Source organism: Saimiri boliviensis, chromosome 16 (genome assembly GCF_048565385.1).
Source record: "Saimiri boliviensis isolate mSaiBol1 chromosome 16, mSaiBol1.pri, whole genome shotgun sequence".
Taxonomy (NCBI): Eukaryota; Metazoa; Chordata; class Mammalia; order Primates; family Cebidae; genus Saimiri; species Saimiri boliviensis.
This window is the reverse complement of record NC_133464.1, coordinates 12,036,884-12,049,349: the sequence shown is the minus strand read 5'-3', so window position 1 is coordinate 12,049,349 and position 12,466 is coordinate 12,036,884. Positions and strand designations below refer to the sequence as shown.

The 12,466-nt window shown below is 38.0% G+C and overlaps 1 protein-coding gene across 2 annotated transcripts in view; it reads left to right on the top strand.

Annotated features, from left to right (window-relative positions):
* The window catches only part of ITGBL1 (integrin subunit beta like 1), a 260,806-nt gene that overhangs the window by 235,797 nt on the left and 12,543 nt on the right, over positions 1 to 12,466 (top strand). The gene's annotated exons all lie outside the window — the stretch shown is intronic.

The window sequence follows — 12,466 nt, the reverse complement described above, 5'->3', positions numbered from 1 at the left end:
GGTAGTAGAATGTGTGTCTTAATGGAAGGCTGAGGCAGCATCCATCATATGTATCTGCGTATGTATCTATCATCTATTATCTATTATCTGTATATCTATTATCAATCCATATCAATCATGAATCATTTGCCTGTTCTCTCTCTAACCAATGGTAAGAGGAGCCTATATAAAATACACAATTTGCAACCTAACAAAAAATACTTTCTTTTTTCCTTTCTCTGTAAGTTGAGATGAAAAGCACTTTTAACCCATTGATGCCTGAGGTTGGAATTTTTTGAATTTTTGCAATCAGACTTTGGTGATGACCTTGAGAAGTAGGATATGAATAACCCCCACATGTTTAGCCTCCAATAATGGAACACCAGGCTTATATTCTTAAAATATCTGTTGTGCTGGGTGGTTTATTTTATGCCATTTTCATGGCAGTCACTCTAAGAGACTGTTTCTGCTTATTTTTCTTTCATAAATGGAAAAATGAGTGAGGTTGGAGAAGTTAACACCCCATAACTAAAATATGGCCAACCGAGAATTTCAGCTCTGATATTCAGTTCACAGATTGTTCCTTATGCCACAGTTGTCCCCAGAGTGACACCAAAGTGTTTTCACAATATCTCAATATTATTCTTAGGTTAAATCCTCCCTTCATTGGTATTAGTTACCAGAAATCGCTATGTAGATTTTACTCTGTTTGTTTGTTTGTTACAAGCATGACATACATTAACTCATTTAATTCTCACAGCAATATGTATGTGTGTATATGTACATATACCTACACATGTATAAAAAGCTTGCCAGGCCCCTAGAAAGTGCCATCTACCTGTCTCCTCCTGTTATCATTGTTGTTTTTCTTTTTCTTTTCTTTCTTTGTTCTGTTGTGTTGTGTTTTGTTCGAGACAGGGTCTAACTCTGTCACCCAGGCTGGAGTGCAACAGTGTGATCTCGGCTCACTGCAACCTCTGCCTCCTGGGTTCAAGCTATTCTTGTGCCTCAGCTTCCCAAGTAGCTGGGATTACAGGTGTGTACCACCACACCTGGCTATTTTTTGTGAGTTTTCAGTAGAGGCAGAGTATCACCATGTTGGATAGGCTGGTCTTGAACTTCTCACCTCAAATGATCCACCCTCCTCAGCATCCCAAAGTGATGGGATTACAGGCATGAGCTACTATACTGGACCTTATTGTCATTTTTTCTGACTTGCATGGTCAACCTCCCCTGGGCTTCCTTGCCTACCTTCTTTGGTGACTTGGTTGAAATGGTTGAGAGTGCAGAAATGTATTACACCTCTATTGGCATTAAATTATATATTTTTCTCTCTGTAAATCTCTCTCCCTTTCTCCAACTTTGGAGAGAAAAGTCAAAGATGAAAACAGATCTATCTATCTGCCTGTTAGATAAGACCAAATATTCCTGGGAATGTGAGATAACATCTCAGGAAGTGGTCTTGTTTGACCAATTCTTGCCTCATCTACAACAAGTTACCTGTGCCCTAGGAGAAGGGACTTCCATGACTCAAACTTGTAAAAGACTGAACCCAACTGATATAAACCAGAACACCAATTACTTGATTTGCAGTGAAAATTGCTTCAGGTGTTAGAGTTCTTTATAGGAAAAAATGATAGGAGATCAGATCCTGGACCAAGGGTTAGGTGAAGGAAAGACTGATAGGAGAATTGGAAAGCATGGCAGAAAACGGAAGACAACCTATATACATTTGTGATCAATCTGGTTCCTGCTATTGCCAACTGGAGCTTCATTGCAGTACAGAGGGTGAAACTTTGGGAGTCTGTATAAAATACACAATTCTTTTTTTTAACGTTTAGTTTCAGGGGCACATGTGCTGGTTTGTTATATAGGTAAATTTGCTGTCATGGGAGTTTGGTGTACAGACTGTTTTGTCATCCAGGTAATAAGCATAGTATCCGACATGTAGTTTCTTTTTCATCGTCACCTTCTTCCCACCCTTCACCCTCAGTATGCCCCAGAGTTGTTGTTCCTTTGTGTCCATGTGTATTCAGTTTTTAGCTCTGACGTATAAGAGTATGTGTTATTTATTTTGCTCTTCCTGCATTAGTTCACTTAGGATAATGGCTTCCAGTTCCATTTATGTTCCTGCAAAGGACCTGATCTTATTCTTTTTTGTGGCTGCATAGTATTCCATAGGATATATTATCACATTTTCTTTACCTAGTCTACCATTGATGGGCATCTATGTTGATTCCATGTCTTTGCTATTGTGAATAGTACTGCAATGAACATACACATAAAACACACAATTTCGGCTGGGTGCGGTGGCTCATGCCTATAATCCCAGCATTTTGGGAGGTGGAAGTGGGTGGATCACAATGTCAAGAGATCGAGACCATCCTGACCAAGATAGTGAAATCCCGTCTCTACAAAAATACAAAAAATTAGCAGGGTGTGGTGGTGCACTCCTGTAGTCCCAGCTACTCTGAGGGCTGAGGCAAAAGAATCGCTTGAACTTGGGAGGTGGAGATTGCAGTAAGCCAAGATCACACCATTGTATTCCAGCCTGGGCAACAAAGTGAGACTCAGTCTCAAAACACACACACACACACACACACACACACACACACACACACACTTTTAACGTATCCAACAGTTGTCAGTTAAGGACTGCTTGTAGGCTGCATTAATTCCCCTGCCACACACCATATCTCACAGACATAGGATCACTCAAATTACAGGGGGTTCCAGTTCCTATTCTACATTGCTATGTTTTAGCAAAGGGTTGTGTTTACTCCTCCATGAGATCTTCATGAAATGTTCTCCCTGGGCCTCAGGCACACCTTCCCACTCCTTTCTTCTGTAACTTTTCTCAAAATAATTTTTTTTCCTTGTTTATCTCCCAGCCCATAAAATACATCTTAGTATTTCCATGGAAGTGGCTTTTTTTTTTTTTTTTTTTAGACAGAGTCTCACTCTGTCACCCAGGTTGGAGTATTGTGGTGGGATCCCAGCTCACTGCAACCTCACACTCCTAGGCTCGAGCAATCCTCTGGCCTTAACCTGCGGAGTATCTGGGACTACAGCCATGCACCACCACAGCTGGCTATTTATTTTTTATAGACATGGGGGTTTCATTAAGTTGTCCAGGTTGGTCTTGAATTCCTGGGCTCAAAGAATTCTCCTCCCATGGCCTCCCAAAGAGCTGAGATTACAGGTGTTGAGCCACCGATTCTGGCCAGAAATGGCTTTTGTGTGTTTTTTCTGCCTGCTGTTTGTTGCTTTGCATTTCAGTCTCTTCCACTTTCATCTTTAGTTCAGTGTCTCTTAAGATGATTTCTCAACATCAGTCATCCTTGGTTTTAGATTCTTTCCAGGTTCTAATAAAATATTTTCATATAAAAATTCCTCCAAATTATGCATGGTTGAAGCTGGAGTAATTATTTGTTTCTTCATTAACTTAACAGATATTCATTGAACGTCTATTTACCAGCACTAGAGATTCAGTGGTGAATGCAGAGCATTTGCTCTCCTGGAGCTTATGGTTGAGTGTGAAGGGAGGACATAGAGAAAGGAATGAAAAGGAGTTTAAGGATCTGAAAAGAGACTTGATTCAATGGAAATATACATAACAGGGGGATTTAACATAGACTGAAGGCTAAGAAAGGCTTTTCTCATGCCTTCATATATGGATAACAACTATATAATGCAGACTATGTGCTTTATAGGTATTAAGTACACATCACAATCATACTTGGTAGTAATAGGATACATAGAACTTGGCCAGGTAGGGGAAGTGGGGTACAGTCAGAGAGCAGCTCGTGCTCAGTCGTGTGGGGAAAATAGAGTGTGTGATGTGTGCCAGGCACATTTGAGGACCGGAGAAAAACCCTGTGTGATTGCCGATTAGAAAACGAAAGGGAAAAGAGTGTGACTTGTTTTGTAAACCATGTTAATGACTTGAGGCTTTACTCCGAAAGCGACAGGAAACCAAAGGAAGGGCTTAAACAGAACTTAAATAGGATCACAGTATTTTAAAAAAGTACTTCTGGATGTCAGGTGGAGTATGGATTGGTCCAAGTATTATGCATGTTTGTGAGTTGGTAGGTGAATCTGGATGTTAAGAGATGATCCCTGGTGAGAGGTGAAGGTGCCTTAGCTGGATAGAAGACATTAAAGAGAGGATCTTGAAAATGTTGGAGAATGTGTTAGAAGTAGTATGGTCAACAGGCTAACAACCCCCTTCACCCTGCTGCAAGAGACTCCAGCACTCCATTAAACTCCTAGCTCTGGGAGCAGATGAAGATGGTGCATTTCACTGTTACCAAGCAACATTGCTCATGGTAATGATGACTTATGATTAATAAGTTTCAACTACTTTGGAAGAGATGATTAATTGAATCATAAGCAGCTGATGGGAACACCATGCTTTTGGATTCCATAACTATCATAACTCTACCAACAGTCCTATCCCTGTGGGCTCCCTGAAAGCTATGCTTATGGACTCATCGGGGAAGATTTTGGCTCCTGTTAGGTGTGCAACTTCTTCTAAAGCCAGAGAAGCCTCAACATCTGTGCAATGTGGATCTCATCTCTGTGCATATGGGCTGTGTTATCCCAAGATAAAATAATCCCCAATTATATGAAATCATCCTCATGAACTGCTGCGAGGATTCCCACGGGTATATCCTGGTGCCCGACACTGCCCTGCTGGCAAGATGTGGCTCCTGTCCCATACATATCCTTCGAAGGAGACTGGTGGCAAGTATCAGCCTGAGAGCTTAGTCGAAACTTAGAGCTCCCTCCCCCGAGTACAGGCAGTATTTAAGGAAATTCATAATTGCACAATACGGAGGGCAGGGTAGGATCAAGGATCACACCAGGTTTCTGGTTTGAGCCATTGAATGGTGGAGGAGACTATGCTTGTCTTTATCAGTTATCTCCATTTCTTGAAAAACTGATTTCTTCACAAAGAGCAGCAGAGACAGAGAAACTTGGATATGTTGCTCTCTTTGGAACATATCCCTTGGATATATTTGTTTCCTTTCCTTGACATTCTAGTCCTTATTGTCACTTCTCCTTGTGAATAACTTCTTGCCATCCTTCTATTCGTCCATGATTTTTCCAAATTATTCCCCGTAGGAAGTGTCTCTGAAATGACTTCCTACTTCCTCTGTACTGCACCACCCACATTGCAGTGTGATGACATTGTGTTGAGAGTGTCCCTGTGACCCTTTACTTCAAGTTTACAATTCTCATGGATATATTCAGTCTGTCTCTCATTATCATATGCTCAAAGCTAGGATAAAGGTTAATGCTCAATATTTTTATCCGAATAAATGATCAAGTAAAGGATTCACAATAAGTTAAGGAGAATGAGAAAGGAAGAACTCTTCCAGTTTTGAATACAGGATCCTTCAAGTTGGAGTGAGAATTTGACTTGGACCTTGAACAGTTAGTATTTAGATGTGCAGAAATAGGATGTGAACAACATTTTAGGCCTGGAAAGGCTGAGCAAAAACACACAGGTCAAAAGGTATTTATTAGATATTGAAGGAGTATATTGATTTTATTTTTTTGCATCAAGAGCTCTTAGCTGTTTCTGTACCCAGCCTTAGAAAGGATTTTTTTCACGTATTACTTACTCATTTATCATTCACAATATACATTATATCACCTTCATTTATTATACTTTGCTCAGCTTTAGGTGTCAGGTCTTTAAAAATATATTTAAATTAATGTTTTTGCTTTCAAAATTAAAAAAAATAAGTAGAGAGAAATGGAAACAATAAAATAAAAATCACTCATTAGTTGATTATCCTAGAACAATATCTGATGATGCTATGTTGTGTTTTTCCCTAGGTTTTATTTCTGAGGAGTAAAATAATTTTCAAAATATAAATTCATAAATCTTTTGAGTATTTTGATATTTTGGCTAGAGAAAGTTCACATTGTATGGTATGCTCAGTTGCTTCAGTGTATATGGTGTGTACTTTGTTGCATTTTTTCATGTAAGATTTAAGGGAGTAGAAATATCAGTTTTCTTTGGAGTTAAGTGAGGCAGTGCTATGCAGCAAGATAAATGGGAACCTTGTATTCAGATAGGTTGGCTCCATTTCCTGCTTATTGTAGTGACTTGGACAGGTTGCTTGTCCTCTCTGCTTTGGTTTACCTGTGTATTTATTTGGCCTCTCTATCTTGGTTTACTTCTATATATGATAAGGATAAAAATCCATTTGGCTTTATGGTAAGAATGAGACATAAAGAAGGAAATGTGTCTGGTACTATGTGCCAGTGGATATTTGATGAATGCTCTAAATCTGTAATGGAAATAAAATATTGTACTGGCCATTTGCATTACAGAACAAAATAATACATCTGTCTCAGGTACCTGGAAGCACTAGCTGGGGAGTGTTTTGGAAGGAAGTTGGACTCACACAAATCATCAGCAGCTCTGTACCTCGGGGAGGGAGTTAAGGCTGGTTTTTCCAAAGCAGTTAGTCACCCCCATCATCTTGCCAGTGGAGAACAAATCTTACTAATATGAGAGTGTGAAACACATAGACATCATCCCTCTGTTATGGCTTCAGAGGAGAACAAAATTGAGAGTCACTCGTTTGGGTAATTTCTTTAGTTTTCCACCAGATACTAAGCCATAAGACCTGTGGCCTTTCACATGGAGATTATAAAACCTGTATATCCAGCATGTGACCAGAGAGTAAAATATGGTTCCTGACTCCAAACCGAGGGACTGTCTTAAAATTTTAGCAAATAAGCAAATAAGTAAAACCAAAACGATATATAAACTTAACTAATCAGCAGATGCATGAGAACTAAGAGCCAACGTTTTTATCCCCCTTCTTACCAATAACACTAAAGATGATTAAACCAATTCTGATAGGTTGGATAAATTAGCAGTTGTACCTGAAGGCGAATATAACTAATTTCATAATTTTTACAGTTCAGTTTTGATTACACCAAAATTACAACCTGAAAAAGAATCATGAGAATGACTAGCAGAAAGAAAATCAGCATGAAGTGAGATCATTCTTCATTTAATTAACTTGTGAGTCATGTTCAATCATCATAGACTGTCTGTGGATGTTCTCAAAACATCTTTATTAAAAGAAAATTTTATGTGACCTATGCATACATGGATTTATTATCAGCTAAGTCTCTTAAAGAAAGTGTGATTTGTCCAGAGTGATAGTTCCTAAGATTTATTTATTTTATTGATGTATTATTTTAAGATTATACAAGTAAAATTAAAACACATGTGTGTTTAATTGTTTAGCCTAATAGAGGTTAAATCAGAGATTTCCCTCCTGTGTGCCATATACCCTGGGTGAGAATAAGAACTAGACTGCTTATTGCTTTTCTTCTTTCATCTATGCTCCTGGAATAGCTACCCATGAGTCCAATTTAAGAAACAAGAAGGGATAATGAAGAACCACCTCTTAATTACCCAATCAGTTCACGTTTCTTCAGGGAGTTCTCTAGTTCACTGCTGCAATTTGAAGATCATGCCACCTGAGAGTATGAATTCAATGACTCCCAGGCACTGATGGATTTCTTGTATTGAGGAAGAGGTCAGACCTCACACTCAGAATAATCCCTTCTTAAATGGACAGTACAGTTAGGGTGTGATTGTCTCCAAATTACATCTTAAAATTGCACCCCTGTTTCCTGAATTTGTAAGTGGATCAGTTAGTCCTGTGTTTGGCTGAAGGTGATGGACACAAATACTGAGTGTTCGGGTTGTCATTCCATAGATGGACAGTGAGGTGAGTGGCTGAGTACCACAGTGTCCCTGAACCCCATATCTCTTCCCTTCTGCTCTGCTCTTCCAGTATAACATTTATCATTGTTATGGTTTGGCTGTGTTCCCACCCAAATTTCATTTTGAATTGTAGTTCTCATAATCCCCAGGTGTCATGGGAGGGACCCAACAGGAGGTAATTGAATCATGGGAGTGGTTTTCTCCATGTTATTCTAGTGATAGTAAGTTCTCATGAGATCTGGTTTTATAAGGAGCTTACCCCTTCACTGGACTCTCGTACTTTTCCTTCTTGCCATCATGTGAAGAAGGATATGTTTGCTTCCCCTTCTACCATAATTGTAAGTTTCCTGAGGCCTCCCTAGCCATGCAAAACTGTGAGTCAATTAAACCTTTTTCCTTGCAAATTACTGAGTCTTGGGCAGTTCTTTACAGCAGCATGAGCATGGACTAATAAAATTACCATGTTCATTAACAATCTCTGGTTGTGTCCTTCTTCCAGTGAGGAAGAAATAGGGAGGAATAGGACAAAGGGTAAAGGACACATGCTGGCTGAGTTTGTCCCATTTCTGTTGGAAGACAGAATTTTTCTGGAAATCTCACCTAGGAGATTTTCTCTGATTTCTCATTTATTAGAGCTATGTCATACAGGTGCTTTGAGTTCAAAAGAAGCCTGGGTAGTCACTTCCCATATAGGCATATTATCCCTTCCCTGAAAAAAAAAGAGGAATTGTTTATTATTATGAAGGAGGGAGGCTATTAGATAGGCATTATGTAGTATCTAATTTAATTAGTATCTATTTATAAGTCAGTTTCCTAATTGAGACCTATTATTGCAGTGTTTTAAGGAAATATGCCTCAGAGCCAATGGATTGCATAGGAGAGTCCTTATCTAGATCAGTGCTGTCCAAAAGATGAAAGGGGTGTTCTATGTCTGCACTATTCAGCATAGTAGCCACTGGCCACATGTGACTATCAAGCACTTGAAAAGTGACTAGTGAGATTGAGAAACTGATTTTTAAATTTTACTTTAAAAAATATAAATAGGCACATGTGGCTAGTGACTACTGTGTTATGCTGGACCACACAGGACCAGTTATACCACTAAACACAGATGTTGTTCTCAATGAATGATCCATGTAGGCGATTCTCCAACAGTTCTGCCACCCCGGGTGTTCCTCTCACAGGCCCAAGTGACAACCCAGTCATGTTGGTGAGACAAAGATGAATGAAATTACTTCTTATTTTTTAAACTCAAATTTTCAGGAAACTTCCACTCAGTAGACCTCCAATGTGGGACGCTCTCCTTTGTCATCTCATGAGACAACACAATCTTATTTTTCTCCTTCCTTAGGGAATGTTTTTGTGTGGCTTCTCTAGCTTCCTAGCTCTAAATACTGGCATTTTCTAAGACTAATTTCTTCCTGGATAGCTGCTTCAGTTCTAGGGCTTTAAGTACCATCTATGTTTGTAAGCTCCAACATATACATGCCTAGAGCCAGCACTAACCTGTTCTCTGAGCACCAACTTGTGCCCAGCTGCTTACTTGACCTCATCATCTCATTGTCTTAAGAGTATTTCAAACACAAGAGGTTCAAACCAGAGCCGATTTTCTGCCCTCTGCCTCTTTCTACTTAAGTGTCCATACCCAGTAAATAGCATCATTATTCTCACTATTTCTTCTAGCCAGGAAACTTGTCTTTTCTTTCCCTCACCTGCCACATCCAATCCAACATTGTATCCCACATGTACGGGCTCCATCACCAGAATAGTTCTCCATCTAATTCTCTAGGTTTCCACTGCCACCACTGTCCTTTAAGCCTCTATCACGGTTCACTTGGAAACAGCAAGAACCCTCTAACTTCTCTATACTAACTCCTCATACCTTAATCTATCCCACCTAGTTGCCAAATGAGTTTGCACAGTGTAAACCATTTCATCACATCGCTCACTTCCTTAATACCCTTTTGTCATTTCTCTGTCTCTTAAAATAAATTTAGATTTTTTTTTTAGCCAAGAGTAAACCATTTGCTCTGTCTCATTTCTGAGAAGGGAATATTTCTACACCTTCATTATTCAATGTTTTTAGCTTATTATTCTTCGAACATGTCAGCCTTCTTTTACTGCCTGTAACATGCCAAGTTATTTCTTGTCCCAAGGACTTCTCATTCGTTTTTCTAGGCTCTGTTCCTAGAACATTGGCTGTCTGGCTCCTTCTCATCCCTTGGCTGTCACTAAACCCTTCCCTGACTACCCTAGTTAACTGTGTTCTTGCTGTTGAATGTCCTAGCATTTTCTTTTTGTCTTCTATCACTCAAATGTTGCTTAATGTTATTTTCTTCCCTAGTAGACTATAATTACCATGAAGACAGGGCCAATGCCTATTTTATTCACTGTCATATAAACGACAAATTGAAACATTTAAATATTAATGCATTTTGATGATTGCATGAGCTAGATACCAACTTAACTTCGTAGAAGGATATGATAAAATAACTAATAATAAAAATCATCTATTTTCTCACATAAATTTTATATTATTTACAGTGAGGGGCCATAAAATTATTCTCAATAATATCTTAAAGACAGAATATCAAATTTTAAAAGGGGGAAAATTGTCACGTGCTACCACATGGAAGAATCTTAAAGACATTATGTCAAATAAAATAATCCAGTCATGAAAAGCAAAATAATATATATTTGTCTTATATAGGTACCTAGGTGTTTTCCACAAGCCAAGAAGGGAATGGGAATTATTGTTTAATGGGTACTGAGTTTCAATGTGGGAAGATGAGAATGTTCTAGAAATGAATGGTGGTAATGGTTGTACAACAGTGAGAATATACTTAATGCTACTGAACTGTACACTTAAAATGGCTAAGATAGCACATTTTATGTTATATCTACTTTATCATAATAAAAAATATTGCATAAATAAAAAGTAACTATAGGTCTACTTTAATTACTTGTTTCTCTTTATGTGGGTTTTAATAGTTTGGGTCTTTCATGGAATTGGTCCAATTGATATATGTTATCAGATTTGTAGACAAATCATTGTTTATAATATTCTATTATTATCCTTTTAATATCCATGAGGTAAAATATGATCTCTCTTTTATTTTTCATATTAAACATTTGTGTCTTCTCTTTTTTTTACCTGTTTATCTTGGCCAGATATTTAATAATTTTATTGATCTTTTCAAATAACCAATTTTTGTTTTATTGATTTTCTCTGTTGATTTTCTATTTCCAAGTGTATTGGTTTGTCATGGATTTGATTCTATTTCTTTTCTTAGGATCAATTTAGTTCTATATTGCTGTTGTTTCATGTTTTAAAGTTTAAGGTTACATCACTGATTTTATATTTTTCACTGCTTCTGATGTTTACATTCATCCTGTAAATTTCTCTCTAAGCATTACTCTTGCTGAATCCTACAAATTTTCGTAAGATGTATTTTCATTTTCCATAATGCACTAAATTTGGAAAAAAAAAGATAATCTTTTTCTATGCAATACAGGTTAATTTACTTCAGTTATGTTAAATCATTGACAATTCTTACCAATCTGGGGTCAGTAAGAAACGTGAGCATTTGAGAAGTTCATAGCCCAATTGAGCTGGTACTAGAAGCTCTTTCTCTTTCTTTTAGGTTTCTTGTACAACAGATTCTCTGCCTCCAAAGATGAACAACTTTTTACTTAATTGTTTAAGGAGATCTGGACTTTAAGTGGACTTTGGTTTTAGTGGACAAGTCAAGATGTACTCAATTTAATAATAATTCATTGAGTACATAGCTCTTAAGGGGTGCGAATTTTCTCACTTGGCGGCTCGGCTCTGCAGTTTGATTTGTGGGTAAAAATAAGAAAGATGTTTTGATAAAGACAATCTCAATCTCCTCCAAGTTTTTGAAGACTCACTGTGTCTCAGGCATTGCATTTGACACTCTGAAGACTGTAGTGCTGAGAGAAATAATTCCTACTCAGGAAATTCACATTAGAGTAATGGATTCATTTAACAGATAACTACATACCATGAGATGGAAGTCAAAAAAGTTCCACAGGAGGTAAAAAAATAAGATAGTATAGAAATTCAGAGGAGAGACAATGAGTTCCTCTTAGGGATATTAGGAAAGTCTTCACACAGGGATAGTTACTTCTGCTGAGCTTTGAAAATCACTCAGAACCTGAATATGTAAAGTAAGGGAAAGGCATTTCTACCTCTGAAAAAAACATGGTCTTAGAAAAGCGTGACAAATGTGCAGGAAACAATGAACGGGCCAGGTTGGTTAAAGGAAGAAGAGAAGGAATACGACTGGAAATGTAGCTTGGAACTCTGTTTTTCATGAAACTAAAACATAACAAAGGTGAGAGTAGGTAAACTCTATGCCATGAGCATTAGGGAATTGTACAGGACTAGACATCAAAGCTATGATGAGCATCAAGTTGTGCTGTAGCAATCTGTGAGCAAGAGTATTGGAGAGACATGATAGGAAGGTTTCTCCAAAGTTATGATGATGATATAAGTGGGAAGGTTGGAGGTGGTTTCAACAAGACTTGACAACACATTGGATGAGGGCAGTAAGGAAAATTCAAATGTGACTGAAAACATCTTGAACTGGTTGATTGAAAGGATAGCTGTTCATTAAAAGAATGAGAAAGACAAAAAATCAGCTTTTGGAAAGAAAAATCATATATGTAGCTCTGGAGATATTAAGTAGGGATAATAAT